A 17,690-nucleotide genomic window follows, 5' to 3' on the forward strand; every position below is an offset into this window, starting at 1 on the left:
GAAACTGTAGTAGATTAAGGGGAAAACATGACCACAAAATCTTTGCAGCTCCATTAATCAAGAGGAAGAATCTATTTCCTCATGCCTTGAAAATGGACTCATCTGTTTACTTGCTTTAACAATAGTGGTGTACAAGTTTGAAAGCCTAAGTCTCAAGAAGCCTTCCAGATTCTGTATTTCCCCTCTTAGAATTCTGGGACCATTAGGCCATGAAGAAGCCTGGTTAGAAAGACCATGTAAAGTGGGAGGCTCAGCCATGGGAGTGAACTCCCCATAAGCCTAACAACAGCATCACCCCATCAACCCAAAGAATAGTGAGAAATAATAAATTATAGCCATTTAGTTGTGAAGTGGGTTTGTTACTTCAGCAAGAAATACCTACTAAATCCGGAAATAACAGACAGAAATACTTAATATAGACTGTATGGTGGAAATTCCATACCTTCTGTATTGTTCAGATTTCAACAAAAGCATTTTTTTTCCTTGTTCCCTACACCTACATCAGATTCCTTTTATAGAAGCTATCAAGGAACTGTCTCTTTTCTTTAGTCAATTCATTTGTAATTATTCAAACATGAGCATAACTGATTAATGTCTGTCTCCCTCACTATGCTACATGTCCAGTGAGAGTGAAACCATGTCTGTTTTTGCTCACTGTTTTTGTCTCCAGGGCCTAGTACAGAACTGGGTCATAACAGACATGCAGATATTCATTGATCTCTTAACATGATCAGACACAGTCTGTGAGTTTCTATGACAATCTAACTTTAATCCTTGAATAATGAAACTTAAAAATATACTCATTTAGCAAGAATTTCTTTAAAATGCATTATGTACTTCCACAGCTGTATTTAGTTTTTAAAATCCTACTTTGGTATAATTCAAGTATATTTCTTAGTACCATTATTTTTTCCTCCTCTGGTGACCTGAGTAATTGTGCAATTACTAAGAGTTTTAGGCAATACATGAATTCGTCCTACCTTAGGCACCGCTCTGGGCAGTGGAGTCAAACACAGGATATGCAAACAAATTTGTCAGGTATCTACAAAGTGCTTACTATATACATGATATTATGGGCCATCATATTTTTTAAAAATACCATCTTTTTAAAAAAAGTACAAATATAAACTGGGCATGGTGGCACATGCCTGTAATCCCAGAACTTGGGAAACTGACACAGAAGGATTGCTGCAAGTTCAAGGCCAGCCTGGGCTACAACGTGAGTTCACGGCCAGCCTGAACTCTATAGCAAGACCCTGCCACAAAAAGAACAACAACAACAAAAAAAAGAGTACAAATATATAGTTTTCTTCTTCTTCTCTCTCTCTCTCTCTCTCCCCCCTCTCCCCCCTGCCCACCTTTACTCCCCACCCCTGTATTGGGGAATTAACATGTATATGTATACGGACATAGGCAAGTGCTCTACTTCAGAACTATATCCCCAGCCCCAGAATATAATTCATAATTTAACTTGGAATTTATTAGAAAAATAAAATATGGTGTTATGGTTGATACACTGTGTCAACTTGAGGAGTCTAGAAGCTTAACTAAGTAACTCAGCAGTTCTACATCCTCAGGTGAAAAGGACACGCCCTTCCTGGTCTAGGATGTTGTTCATTGTGTCAGTGTGAGTTTAGAAGGTTAAATGAATCACTGAGCAGGGGGCCAGGGTCCTTACTTTGTATTCATCCTGAGCCTATGAAAGAGGAGAGCATGGAGATCATGTGAGTGCTACACGCCCCCTGGGTGAGGGTAGCCTGCTTACAATACAAGGGAGGGAAAGAGGCTTGCTCTTCTCTGCCACTCCTCCCTTTTGCTCTTGTTGCTTTGCTGTTTTCTGCCACCATGAACAGTAGCCCTCTGCCATGTGCCACTCTGCCTTGGAGCCAGCCAAGTATGGACTGAAACCTCCACCAACTGTAAGCTAAATAAACCTTTCCTTCCTTAATTTTGGGTGCTGGGTACTTTGTCTCAGCAACAAGAGAAAAGTAACCAAGACATATGGACACAGATGATAAATAATTTTTCCATATTGATCTGAATATATAATAAACATTAAGTGTTGGAGTACTTTGAGGTTTAAAGAAGAAAAATACTTCTTACCAAATGTAAAATTTTAACTCAATAGCTAAAATAATCTCAAGGTTATAAATCACGTTACTAAGGACAGTTTTCCTCCCTTTCATATCCCCCAAACTACTCATTTTCAAACCAATATTAATTTTCCCCTTTCCAGTTTGATTTTATGTATATATGAACAATAGATATAATTTCCCTTTATTTTTTAAATGAAGTCATTAATACACACAATACTCTGTACCCTGCCTTTTACACTTAGCATACATCATAAATATTTTATTAGTAGAGAGAGGGCTCTTTATTGTTTTAATAAAGCTACATATCAGTTCAAAATATAGATATATCACAAGTCATTTAACTAGTCCTCTTATAGACATTGTTTCCAATGTTTCATCATGTTATAATGAGTTACAATTGTATATGACATAATGTGACTATATCTATAGGATACATTCTTGAAGTAGAATTCTTGCATTAATAGTATTTGTCTTAAACCTGGGTTCTACCAAAAGAGTGAGCCTGAGCAAGAGATTTGTACACAGCTTATTTTGGGAAGTGACCCCAAAGGGATCTGAGGCACTGGGAGAGTGGAACAGGAAGAAGGAAAGCCAAAACAAAAGTGTGATTTTCTAGCTCCTTGCTACTCAAAGTATGATCCACAGTATCAAAATCAGCCAATACTTGTTTGAACTGTAGAATCTCTAGGTCTTCCCTTGACTTAAGAATTATAATCCATATTAAATAAGATCCTTAGGGGCTGGGGATTTAGCTCAGCGGCAAAGTGCCTGCCTGGCAAGTGCAAGGTCGTGAGTTTGGTTCCTGGTACCAGAGAAAAACAAAACAAAACAAAACAAAAAAAAATCCTTAAGCATTTTGTATAAAGTTTGAGAAGCAGTGATAAAGCATTCACTATTATAGGCAACTGAGGTTCAGTCTTGTTCAGTAGCCTCTGGAGAGCCACAGCAGATGCACTTTGAGTTAACCACTAAGAGGCAGAAAGGAGAAACATTTAACCACTGGCTTCCATCTCCTTGATCCAGGCTTGCTCCCTGGGATGTCAACTTCTTTTCATTGCCAGGATTACACAGGTTCATACTTGCTGGGCTGAAAGTGTATCTTAGTGGCAGAGTATTCACCTAGCATGGACTAGGCCCTGGATATAATCCCAGCACTGCAAACAGTAAATACAGAGTTGAGGTACAGGTACACCATGTAGAGCAGCAGAAAGCCTCAAGACAGAAAGTAAGGAAGAAGTGTGATGTGACTGAGAGATCTTGCTTATTTCAGGACAGCGACAAAACCCACAATATCTACCTAACTGGGGCCACTGGGAATAGAGATGGTAGTTTGGGTTGGGAGTCAGCATAGTCTCATTCCCTGGCTCAGTACAGAGTAAGAGGATAAAAAAACCCAATGCTCAACTCCCTGGGGAGAGAAAGAACTGGAATGTGTTTCGAAAACCTCAACTTGTCTGGAGGCTCCCCAAAGGACACACTTTTGTCTTACCCATTTTGGAATGCTGATCTCACCTAATTTACTCTAGCCACCTAAGGGCCAGTAAGAACAAAAATAGTGGCTATATTGGTGAAATTAGTCACCAAAGTCCCTCTCCCTGGCTCAGTACAGACCAAACACATGAAAAATCAAAACAAAACAAAATTTAAAAAAAAATTTAAAATTCCAAGGAAACTGTTCCCTTCTTTTTATAGAGAAAAGATGGAGGGACTGTCCAATGATCCAACTTTTCTGGCGTGTACTTAAGGAATTAGCTTTAGTCTCACTTGATTCAGAATACTAAATGAGAGCATACACTACATGCCTGCAAACTGCAATACCAAAGTGGGTTGGATCAGTGAGAAGATCTGAGAAGATTCCAGAATAAGACTTGAAAGTCAAAAGTACTCCTTGATTCTTGGGCGCAGAATGGATACTATTTAGCAGTAATAAAACATTAACTTCTTAGGTGACTGGGTATAAAGTTAATGAGTAGTATCATTTTGAAGAGATGTTTTTTTTTCCCCGAGCAGGAGGTTTCTACAGAGGACTTTGTTGTAAACAGATGTGCTATAATCCAGGCTTTGTTGTTCCATTTATAAAGCACAGACAGAATAGATTTTTAGTACAATTCTTAAGGGTCCTGGGATTTTTCAGAATGGTAAATGAGCACTGCCTTCAAATTAATCAGCTGCAATAGTCCTTAATAAGAGAATCTGCATATCACTTGAAGCTTTTGAAGTCAGGCATTGAATTCTCTTTAGCTATGAAAGTCCTTGCTGACATCCTCTTCCAGTACAGTTATTCACATTAAAAAAACTTGTTTGGTGCATGTCTGTAATTCTAGCTACACAGGAGGCCAAGGCAGAAAGGATGGCAAGTTCAAAGCCAACCTAGGCAACTTAGCAAGACTTTGTTTCAAAATAAAAAATAAAAATGCCTGGGAATGTAGCTCAGTGTGAATGAAGCACTGGGTTCAATCCCCAATACTGCAAAAAACAAAAACAAAACAGAGTAAAACCGAAAGTTTTGAATAAAATAAAAATTTCCCCTAAAACAAGAACTTGTTGTTTAAGCCACCTTCATCAATTATTTAGCTAGTCTTCTGCACAACATGCTGCAGTTTCTACATCAACATGTGTTGCTTCATCTTGGATTTTTATGTTATAGAGATGACTTTTTTCCTTAAACTTTGCAAACCAATCTCTGTTAGTTTCAAATTTTTCTGAAGCTTCTTTAGCTCTCTAAGCTTTCAAAAATTGAAGAAAGTTAGGGCCTTAATCCTGATTGGACTTTGGCGTTAAGAATATGTTGTAGCTAGTTTGAGCTTCCATTTATACCACTAAAATATTCTCTATATCAGCAATAGTTTCACTTCTCATTTGTGTGTTCACTGGAGTAGCAGTTTCAAAGTCCTTCAAGAAATTTTCCTTTTTATTCATAATGTCTGTTTGATACAAGAGACCTAGTTTTCTGCCTGTCTTGGCTTTCAACATGCCTTCTTTACTAAGCTTAATCATTTTAGTTTTTGATCTAAAGTGAGATACATGTGACTATTCCTTTGACTTGAACATTTAGAGGCTACTGTAGGGTTACTAACTAGCTTAATTGCAATATGGTTTTTTTCTCAGGAGCTAAGGAAGACAGAGAAGTTGTGAGACAGTGGGGCAGAGGAGCAGAAGACATACAACATTTACTAAGTTTGGTATAATCTGTGAGTACAGTTTGTGGTACCCCAAAACAATTACAAAAGTAACATCAAAGATCACTTATCACAGAACACCATAACAGATATAACAAGGAAAAACTTTGAAATATTGTTTAGAATTACCAAAATACGACACAAATGTGAGAACATAATATTGGAAAAATAGCTCTGATACACTTGCTTCCCATGGGGGTGCCATAACTCTTCAATTAAAAAAAAAAACCCAAATCTACAAATCATAATAAAGTGACATATAATAAAATAAGGTATGGTTGTATGATTTACCTAACAAATTCAAAATAATCATCCTAATGATGATGACCAGGGTCAGGATGATAATATAGAACAAAGTGACAATTTCAACAAAGAGAAAACATTTTTTTGAGACAAGGTCTCACAGTGTAGCTCAGGCTGGCTTTGAACTTGTGATCCTTCTGCTTGAGCTTATCAAGTAGCTGGGATTTCAGGTGTGCACCATAACATCCAGCTGAGATAGGAAACACCAAAGAGCACCAAAGGAAATCAATGAGCTGAAAACTACAATTTCTAAATTGAAGGATTTACTAGAGGGGTTCAATAGCAGACTAAGTAAAAAGAAGAAACTGCAAACAACCTCAAAGATAATTCTGTGGAAATTATTCAGTCACAGGAACAAAAAAGAAAAAAAGAATGGAAAGATTAAATGAAGTTTAAGGGACTTATGGGACACCACCAAATGGACCAATACACAAATTATAAAAGTTCCAAAGATGAGAGAGAAAAGGTACCAGAAAGCTTATTATACAACAGCAGGAATGGCAACAACAGTGGTTTAAAACTTTTTAAATCTAAGGAAGGAACAGACACTCGGATAAGGCAGAGCTAAGGATATGAACCTAAATAGTATGAATCTCAAGGAAGCCATGTTGAGACACATAACTGAGTTGCCAGAAGTTGAAAACAATTTCGAAAGCAACAAGAGAAAAATAACTTGCCACACACAAGAAAATGTCCATAAGACTGTCAGTGGATTTTTCAGCACAAATCTTGTGGGCCAAAAAGGGGTACAATGATATATTCAAAGTACTAAAAAACAAAACAAACTCTGTAACCCAAGACTACTATCCATAGCAAAAATGTCCTTTAAAAATGAAACAAATGTTTTCCAAATTAAAGCCAAGGGAACTTACCACTAGCAGACCTGACTTACAAGAAATTCTAAAAGCCTGGGTTTACTGGCATATGCCTATAATCCGCAGCTCCAGAGGCAGGCAGATCACAAGTTTGAGGCCAGCCTGAGCAATGTAACAAGGTCCTGTCTCGAAAATAAATGCTAAAGGAGTTCTTGAAGTGAAACACAAATACACTAAACAACAATGACAGTACACAAAAGTATAAAACTAAAAAGAGGTAAAGGTAAATGTTGAAATAAATAGACTATCATTGAAATGCTGGTGGGTAAACACCCCGTTTCTATAAAACTTTTTCTTTTAAAGAGTGGTTTTAGATTCACAGAAAGACTGAGAAGAATTTATAGACATTCCCTCTAGACTCCCTTGTCTCGCACATACATAATGTTCCCCAAAATCAACATCCCACACTAGGGTAGCACATTTGTTACTATTGGGTAAATCACTTTTATTTCTAGTATACAAACTGAAAGATGAAAGTATATTATAACAAGTATAGCTATACTATGTTAAGGGATATACAATATAGATATAAATGGTGACATCAATAACAAAGTAAGCCAGATAGGATGGCATGCACATAACTGTAGTCCCAGTACTCTGAAAGGCTAAGGCAAGAGGATGGCAAGTTCAAGTCCTGCCTTACCAACTTAGTGAGACCCTGTCTCAAATTAAAGAAAAAATTAAAAAGGATCAGTGTCTTAGTCATTCTTCATCACTGGGACACAACACCTGACACCCACAACTTAAAGGACGAGAGGTTTATCTCGGCTTACACTTTCAGTACAAGGTCAGCATGCTCCAAGGCAAAATCGGGATAGCAGAGGAGTGTAGTGAAGAGCTGCTAACATCGTGGCAGACAGAAAGCTGAGAAGGAAAGGAGATGGGAAGAGAGATATACCCTTCCAGGAGACACCTACAATGACATGTGTCTTCTGAGCAGACCTTGCTTTCTTATAGTACATTGAGCTATACACACTGCCCTGACAATGTGATACATTCACCTTTCAAAAGCCCCTCCTATGAGTGCATAAGGCTTTTGGGAGATATATTTTTTTGGTACTGGGACTCAAACTCAGGGCCTTATGCTTGCCAGGCAGGCACTATGCTGCTGAGCTATATCCATGACTCTGGGAGACATTCTTGATCTAAACCAATGATGGCAAACCTTTTAGAACTTTCAAAGATAACAAACAACCTGCTATGGCACATGTACCATAGGTTTGCTACCACTGATCTAAACCATAACAGCTAAGCTGTAGCTCAGTATGGAGTCCCTGGGTTCAATTCCCAGCACTGTAAAAAAAATAAAAAATGAAAAACATAGTTTATGTTATTTATGTAGAGGAGATGCATAGAGTTTTTGCATCTAATTAAACTTAGTAACAGACTGCTTACACCTATAAGATATTTTATAAGTCCCATGGTAAAAATAAAATATATGTAGAAGAAATATCAAACGTGAAGTCAAAGCAATAAAAATACAAAGGAAGATAGCATGAAAAGAGAAACAGAAGAATTATAAGACAATGGGGGAAATAAAATGTCTACAGTACACCCCTTCCCACTAATAATTAAAATACAAATGGATTAACCTCCCCAGTGAAATGGCTAAATGGCTAAAGAAAAAAAAAAAAAAGATGCATCTATATGCTGTGTAGAAGAGACTCACTTTAGATTAAGTACACAAATAGTTTAAAGTGAAGACATGGAAAAAAATATTCCATACAAATGGTAACCAACAGAGGAGAGGTGGGGCTACACTTGTATCCAACACGATGGATTTTAAGTAAAAAAATCACAAGGGCCATAGATATTACATAATGGTAAAATGGTCAATCTATCAGGAAGATATAATAATTATAAAAACATATGCACCTTGCATCAGAATACCTAAACATATAAAGCACATGTTAATAGATCTAAAGACAGAGACAACAATACAAAGATAGTAGGAAATTTCAATATTCTATTTTCAATAATGAACAAAACAACTAGATGAAATCAAAGAAATAGTGGACTTAAACAGCACTACAGACCAAATGGTCTTAACAGACCTATAAAGAACGTTCCAACCAAGAAAAGCAGAATACACATTATTTTCAAGAATATACAAAGCATTTTCCAAAAGAGATCACTTGTTAGGTCACAAAAGCAGTCTTTTGTTTCATTTTGTTTTTGTTTTTTGAGACAAGGTCTTGCTCTGTAATTCAGCTTGGCCTTGAACTCACTATGTAGCCCAGACTGACAAACTCATGGCAATCCTCCTGCCTCAGCCTCCCAAGTACTGGGATTATAGATGTGCAACACCATTCCTGGCTACAAAAGCAGTCTTAACAAAACTAATACTACTGAAATTATACTAAGAGTCTTTTCTGAATATAATAGAATGAGAGCAGAAATCTTTTCTTCTTTTTTTTTTTTTTGGCAGTACCGGGGATCTAACTCATGACCTTGCACTTGCCAGGAAGGGGCTTATACCAACAAGCTAGATCCCTGGGCCCAAGAGCAGAAATCAATAGCAGAAGGAAAACTGGAAAGTACACAAATTTGTGGAAACTATACAGAATACTTTCAAATAACCAAAGAGTCAAAAAAGAAGTCACAAGGGAAATTAGAAAATATCTTAACAAAACAAAAATGCAACATACCAACTTAGAGCAAAAGCAGAACTAAAAGGGAAACTGATAAAGATAAATGACTACGTTAAAAAGGAGAAAAACCTCAAATAAACAGCCTAATTTTACCGTGGCAGAGAACATGCCTATCATGTGCAAGGTTCTATGTTCAATCTCGAGCATCAGAAAAAACAAAATCAGAAATAAAAAGAGATGATATTATAACGGAGATCATGGAAAAGTGAATAACCTAGAAAAATGGATAAATCCCTAGAAGCACACAACCCATGAAGGCTAGTGCATAAAGAAACAAAATCTGCACAGGCTGATAACGAGTAAGAAGAGACTGAGTCAATATTTAAAAACCTGTTAATAAATGAATAAATAGAAAGAAACCCAGAAACTGATGGCTTGATTACTGAATTCTACTCAGCACTTTTTCTAAGGCAGGGTCTCACTGTAGTTCAGTTTAGGCTGGCCTTGAACTCACTATTTTAGCTCAGGCTGCCTCAAACTCAAGGTGATCCTCCTGCCTCAGCCTCCCAAGTGCTGGAATTATAGGCATGTGCCACCACACCTGTCAATCTACTAAACATTTTAAGAACTAATACCAACACTTAACAAAGTAAAAAAAAACCTAAAGAATAGGAAACACTCCCAAACTCATTTTACAAAATCAGTATTATCTTGAAACCGAAGCCAGACAAAGATGCTACAGAATAAGAAAAATTATAGGCCAATAGCCCCAACAAAAGATGTAAATATACGTCAATAAAATACTAGCAAGCTTAATTCAAGAAAGCATCAAAAGAAGCATCTAACATGACCATTCATCTTTGGAATGCAAGGACAGTTTGACAAATACAAATCAATATATATACAAATCAACAGAATAAAGGATAAAAATCACCTGTTTGTTTCCATAAATACAGAAAAAGTGTTTGGCAAAATTCAACACCTCTCATGATAAAAACTCTGGACAAGCTAGGAAAAAAGGTATAATACCTCAGTTAATAAAGGCCATGTAATAGAACCCCATAGCCAGTATGATATACAAGGATGAATGACAGAAAGCTCTTCTTTTAAAGTTGAGAATAAAGTAAGGATGCCCATTCTTTTCACTTTCACTCAATGTAGTTGTGGAAGTCCTATTCAGAATAATTAAACAAGAGGAAGAAAAAGGCATCCAAATTGGAAAGGAAAAAATAAAATTATCTCCCTTTGCAGTGCATAACTTTATATGTAGAAAACCCTAAAGACGTTGAAAACTATTAAAACCATTAAACTCAGTAAAGTGGCAGGATATGAAACCAACATGTAAAAGTCAGTGGAATTTCAACTAACAAATTATCAACAAATTCAGAAAACAATCTTTTTACAATAGCAACAAATAAAATACTTGGGAGTAAATTTATCTAAGGAGGTGAAAGACATGTGTGCTGAAAGCTATAAAACAATGATGAGACCAGGTGTGGACATCTCGTACCATACACAAAAGTCAACTCAAAGTGGATTTTAAAGACCTGAGACCTGAAACTCTAAAATTCCTAGGAAAAAATGGGGAGAGCTTCATGATATCGGTCTTGGCAATTATTTCATGGTTATGATAGCAAAGGGCAGGCAACAAACAATAACAGAAAAAAGAGACTATATCAAAGTAAACAACTTCTTATGAAAAAGGAAACCACAAAGACAACCTATAGAATGGGAGAAAGTATTTGTAAAACATGCATCTGATAAGGAGTTAACTCCAGAATATGTAAGGAACACTTTCAATTGAATAAGAAAAGAATAACACCAATAAAACTCCAAAACAAAACTACTAACACAATTGAACACTGAGCTAAAGACCTGAACATGAGCTGGTTGTGGTGGCACACGCCTGTAATCTCAGCACTTGGGAGGCTGAGGCAGGAGGATCGTTGAGAGTTTGAGGTCAGCCTGAGCTGCAAAGTGAACTCAAGGCCAGTCTGAACTGTGCAGCGAGACCCTGTCTCAAAAAGACAAAAAAAAAAAAAAGACTTGAACAAACATTTCTCAAAAGAAGATATGCAGAGAGACAACAGGACTGAATACAGGAGAAGCCTCACTCAGAGCTACTCAGAGAGATTAAACTAAAACACAGGTAACTAGAAGAAAGAGGAGGGACACAGACCAAGAAACTAAAATCAATAAAACATAAGAGACTAATAGACCAAGACAAACATAGATAAAGGACTTAATAAAACAGCCAGCCAGCCCACTCAGCGGCTGGTGGGTCATTGGATCCAGATGACTGCCGGCCATATTTGGAATCTTAAAGGAAGAAGAAGAAGAAAAAAGGATATACTAAAATAATGTGGCTAAATCAAGCCATACAGGATAGACTTGGGATATAAGGTCCCCTACCTCTTCTGCCTTCCTCCGAAGAGAAGATGCTACAGTCCAGCAGTATTCTGCCTCCACAAACTGCTCCCTCCCTGAAAACAGGCCAATTTTCCTTTTTTTCTTTTTTCACTTTTTCCTTTTTTTTTTTCTTCCCATTCCTGCTATGCACCAGAGCGCTAATCGGAACTACTAGGAACAAGATTAAAAACTACAGGGGTGCATAATAAATGGAATAGCTAACCCCTTGCCGGTGAGAGAGGCACAGGGAATTAAACAGGCAGGACTGTGCAGCCAAGGGCTGTACCCAGCTGCTGAGGGTGGACGGAGAAAGGCAAAATACAGCACCTCCACCATCTCGCCCGAGTAAGTTACAGACTATAGCAGACATGGATGATGGTGGCAGGGGAACTCGTAAAGCAGCGAACAGGAAGTTAGCACCCCACCTTGGGAAAGGAGTAAGAATTGGGACTGAGCAGCCTTAGAACACAACAGCAGTAGTGGACCAGATCATAGCAGAGCACCCCACCCCACTGCAGCAGATGACCTCAGAAGACAGAGATGTGCCAGTAGAAGAGGAACACAGAAAGCTGAGCAATGACCAGAAGGAGCCAAAGGTGCAAGGGAGCTGGGTGTGGTGGTGCACAGTTATAATCCCAGCACTTGGGAGGCTGAGGCAGGAGGATTGCTGCAAGTTCAAGGCCAGCCTGAACTGCATAGTGAAACCTTGTCTCAAAAAGACCAAAAAAAAAAGGTGCATGTGACTGGGAACAGCCCTATCTCTGCCAGAAAATAGCACAGCAACTGGGAGAGAGGTGTGCCAAGAGGAACAGGGTAAAGAGTGGGAGGCCACTAACGGACATACAGAAAGTACTAGCTGAAGACTCTGGCCTCAGCTCCCCAGATCTGGAGGCCAAGATCAGCCTCAAATCCAGCACAAACTCTACTGCAGGCCACCGATACTGTTGCAGGAATCACATGGAACTCCAGCGAGCTTCAGGAGCCTTGGTGAGCCCTGCCTCACCCCACACACCATCGTAGGAGCAACACTGAGCCTCAGGGAAACCTGGACCTTTGGTGAGCTGCCCGAGATGGGGCAGACTGCACACTACCCCCTGCTACCATCACAGGGGTGATGCTGAATCCCTGGGAAACTCATGACCTATAGTAAGCAGCCTGGGAGGGGAGAGACTCTGCACTCTGCCCTGTCCCCACTGTCCCAGGGGGGATTCTGAGTCCCTGGAAAACTCGAGGGCTTCAGTGAGCTGCCCGAGAGGAGAACGACCCTGTACCCCACTGCCCACCATCACAGGAGTGATGCTGAGCCCCAAGAAACCTCGGGATCTTTGAAAATGACAAAACAAAAGAGCAAAATGCAACCTCATACCTGCACCCCACCCTGAACAAGTACAGGAGACATCAACGTAGAAGAGCTTGGAAGTCAGACACCTGAAATTTCTGAAACGACAGCAACTGAAGTAAAGAAACAACTGCATCAGGCCATAGAAGAAATCAGATCAGAAACAGCCTCTTGGTAAAAAAAGAAATGACAACCATAATGAAAGAATTGCTCAGCATATCTAGAGAAAATAGACTTTAAAAAAAAAATAGAGGCACATAGAAAAATGATGGAAACTTTGAATGAACAATATAGGAAAGACAGAATGCATGAAACAGATTCAAAGAGATATTCAGGAAATTAAAAATGCCATCAAAAGCTGGCAAAACCACTTTAACGAAAGCAAAGATAGACTTTCAGACCTTGAAGACAGTATTGCAGCTAACAATTGTGAAAGGAAGGATATCTTAAAAATAACAAAGAACCAGGAAATAATTCAAAGCTGCAAGATGATGCAAAGAAAAACAATGTAAGACCAATAAGTATTAAGGAAACAGCAAGAATCAACACAAATGACTTAAAAAGACTCTTCGCAGAAGTAATAGCGATTTTTTTTCATGAACACTCCCTATGTCTCTACCTACCTACTTTCTCTTCCAGTAGATTAGTGTTTCTGTTTTAATATTTAGAAAATAAAAGCAAGAGACAAAAGCTGGGGTCAGATTGAGCAACCTCTTTACCTTGGAGGGCTAAAGGACTAACAATAGTAGGGGCATTAATTCATACCCTTGCAAAGTTAGTATCATGAGAGGCAGTGTTGCCTAGCAAATAATGACTGAAATTGTCCAGGCAGGATGTTTTTCTCAAGACTGAGGTAACTTGACTGTTTGAAGTGCTCTGGCTCTGTCCTGCCCTCACACATATGACCAATTTCCAGTTCCAATCTCTCCTACTACTGAATATCTTTCTCAGTGTGTTTGTGTACAGGAATGCTATTGATTTTTGAGTGTTGACTTTGTATCCAGCTATGCTACTGAATTAGGTTATTAAATCTGGAAGTCTTTTGATGGAGTTTTTGGGTCTTCTATGTAGAGTATCATGTCATCTGTGAATAATGATAATTTCACCTCTTCCTTTCCTATCCTTACTCCTTCTATTTCTCTGTCTCATCTCATTGCTGTGGCTGATGTTTCCAAAACTATATTGAATAGGAGTGGTGACAGAGGCCATCCTTGTCTGGTTCCTGATTTTAGAGTGAAAGCTTTCAGTTTTTGTCCACAGTTGACTTCTATCAGAGTGAGGTAAAGACCATCTGTTCTGATTTTCTATAGTGGTTTTTTTTTTTTTTTTTTTAATCATGAATAAGGGTTGGACTTTATCAAATGCTTTTCTGCATCTATTGAGATGATCATGTGCTTTTTATCTTTGGCTCTATTGATATGGTGTATTACATTAATTGATTTGCATATATTAAGCCATCCCTGCACTCCTGGGATGAATCCCACTTGGTTGTGATGTATAATATTCTTGATGATTTGCTGAATTCTGTTTGCTAGTATTTTATTGAGAATTTTTGCATCTATGTTCATTGGGGAGATTGACCTGTAGTTCTCTTGGTTCTTCAGCCTTTCTCTGGTTTTGGTATCAGGGTAATACTTGCTTTCAGGAATGAGTTAGGGAGAGTTCCTTCCCTTTCAATTTCATTGAAGATTTTGAGAAGAACTGGCATTAATTTTTTCTAAATTTCTTGTAGAATTCAGTAGTGAATCCATCAGGACCTAGACTTTTTAATATTTAGATCTGTGATCCATTTTGACTTTAGTTTAATGCAAGGTGATACACATGGGTCTAATTTTAGTCTTGGGAATGTGGAAAGCCAGTTTTTCTAGCACCATTTATGAAAGAGGCTATGTTTCTTCCAGTGAACATGTTTGGCCCTTTTGTCAAGATAAGGTGGCTGAATGTTTTTGTAGTTATGTCTGCATCTTCTACTCTGTTCCAATGATCCTCAGTTCTGTTATTTTGCTGGTACCATGTTGATTTTATCACAGTAGTTTTGTAGTATAATTTCAAGTGTGGTTTTGTGATGCCTCTTGCCTTTTCTTTGTTCCCCATGATTACTTTTTCTATTCTAGGTCTCTTCTGATTCCAGGTGAATTTTAGGAATGTTGTCTCTAGATCTGTGAAGTATACTAATGGTACTTTAATTGGGATTGCATTGAATCTGTACAATTTTGGGAGTATGGCCATTTTCACAATGTTGGTTGTTCCTATTTATGATGAAGAAATATCTTGCCATTTTCTGAAATCCTTTGATCTCTTTTTTTCAGAGTACTGTAATTTTCACTGTATAGATTTTTTACTTCTTTTGTTAGATGGATTTGTAAGTATTCCATTTTTTTGGATGCTATTGTGAAGGGTGTGGTTTCCTAATTGTAGGGAACTCCTTGGTCTCTTGGTGTACCCCACAGAGAAAAGGTGGTGGGTATGAGGAAAATAAAATTATACACAACCAAACTACAAAGTCCTTTGTTTTTCAGTGTAAAAATGTAGTATAATTTAGAATTCTTATTTTTAAAATAACATTAATGTATATATTAAAAGATATTCCAAAAGACCAATGTGTGACTATTTTTAAAAAGAGAAAAAAAAGAAGACTAGTTATTTCTTTCATTTTTCTAGCTATTTCAAATTTAAATTTTGGAAAATTAAAACCATTCTCTAGTAGCTTAAACACAGATTTAGATTTATTTTTTATAGTGGCACTTCATGAACTGATAGCCTATACTTACTTTCCTAGATCTAGATTTATCTTCTATGTAACTGAGTCCGATGTTATCATTCAGGGTTCAATCAGAGAAACAGGATTGCTAGGAGGTATTGGTGTGTGTGTGTGTGTGTGTGTGTGTGTGTGTGTGTGTAAGGACATTCTTTAGTTTATCTTTCAATGTATTACCTATGTGAGACTTTGGGCCTGACCAAGCCCATATGATTGTTTGATTCTGGAGGAAGTCTAGCAAAAGCATTGGTGTAAAAGGAAATGATAGCAGAACTTGTGTCCCTGTGGAAAGCCAAGGAACAACACTAGATGCTTTGCTGAGATTAATGATAACATGATGGCTAACTAAGTCAACTCTCATTCCTGTGATAATAATTAAGTTGTATTGCCCTTGCTAACCCTGTTAATTCCTCCCATTTGCCCTGCTGCTTCCTTTGCTCTTTCTCAATAAAAGCTTACTGAAAATGGTAATGGGTGACAGTCCTGGAGGCTGAAGCACCCTGCTGCCTTTCTTGTTTTTCTTGTTTTTCATTTCATCCACGGCACCTTGTTTTCCGGACCTGTCACCCCAGATAGAAACGGAATATATACCAACATGTGTGCATGAATTTGTTACAGGGATTTGATCTCACACAATTATGAGATAAGGCTAAACAGTCCTTGTTTCTGATGGTATAGCTGAAGTCCACAGGACAGGCAGTTGAGAAGAACAAATGTGAAGTGAGGGAGGCCAACTTAACACCCAAAGCAACACCCAAAGCACAAGCTGGAATCCACAACAATGAATTCATGTTAGTCTCACTGTCTCTAACCTGGGAGAGATGGGTATGAGCCTTTCATTATGGAGGTAAATATAGACCTGGCTCAGGGATAGGTAAGCTGATAAATAAGCACCAACATGTAAGAAGTAAAAAGTACCTGCTGTAACCACTTCTATTCTCCAAAACTCCCACTAAACTATCTTTTTGTGGTCACTCTAACTGGAAATATGCACAGATTTGAAAATTCTAGGAAGGGTAGTTCATCCTAGCCAGGCTAACATGTTACAGGGCCAATACAGTCAACCACTTGTCAAACTGGCACCCATACATACATCTATAAACTGTACACAAATCCCAAATGGAGATAATAACAGTCATGTGACTGCCTAAAATGATACAACTAACTCCGATACAACAAACATGCTAAGTTTTTTCCTAAAAGAGAAGCTACAGAGTTATTTTTTGTATCTGGATGATACCATTCTTCTTCAAAATGATTCAATTTTCCCTGATATCTTGTAACTTAAACATAGATTTAAAGCTAATGATTATTAATATGTCCTAGTAGAGGAATGAGACTGTGGGGAAAAACAAATACTTAATAGCCAGATGAATATGTTCATATAAAAAGGGATATGAATACGATGTATCGTAACTTCTACAGAGCTCATTTCTGTAACTGGTACATTTTCATAGCTGTTATTTATAACTACTTTCTTCCACTACCCATTCCATATTCCCTCTGCCCTCAGCAAGTATTTCTGTTGTTTATCTGCTAGTTCCTTATCTGCTAGTCTGTTATTTGGTAGAGTAGTTGGCTCAAACTTTCACTATCAGCACTACCTAAATTAGATTTGTTATAGTGTTTTGTTTTTTACAGATTTTACTCACAGAACCTGGGAGTAATGCATTCCAGATGTGTTTTTCCTTCTGCACACTGTGTAGTAGCAACCCATATCCCCTTAATATTCAGACTCAACCTATTAGAAATTCCCCTTTTTTGCCTATGGACTTTTCTGAATGTTGGGAAGTACATTTGTAAAGCTTCTCTCAGATAATGCAGATTGGCCAGAGGAAGGCAATCTCAAATATCCGATTCAATAGACTCATTACTGGGTCCCTAGATGGGAGCATTCTTTTTGGAATACCTTTAGATCAGCAGAGCCCAAAGTTGCAAGGAAAGGAAGCAAAAATTTTGTTCATAGTGTACTAGGAATAATTTTGCATGGAACCATTCCCATTTCCACACCTTGATTTCTGGACCCATAAATTGTGGCTATGGGAGAAATATCACATTAAATCAAAAGTGAATTTAGAGCCCATATTATATCTGGGGTATCATGCGCAAACACCACAGAATTTCCACCTAGCTGGCACTA

The 17,690-nt window shown here is 37.9% G+C and overlaps 1 protein-coding gene across 4 annotated transcripts in view; it reads right to left on the reverse strand.

Moving 5' to 3' along the window:
* Positions 1 to 17,690, reverse strand: part of Kiaa1107 (KIAA1107 ortholog) — an 88,365-nt gene that overhangs the window by 16,368 nt on the left and 54,307 nt on the right. The gene's annotated exons all lie outside the window — the stretch shown is intronic.

The sequence above is a fragment of the Chinchilla lanigera genome, unplaced genomic scaffold (assembly GCF_000276665.1).
Source record: "Chinchilla lanigera isolate Chin_1 unplaced genomic scaffold, ChiLan1.0 scaffold00022, whole genome shotgun sequence".
Taxonomy (NCBI): Eukaryota; Metazoa; Chordata; class Mammalia; order Rodentia; family Chinchillidae; genus Chinchilla; species Chinchilla lanigera.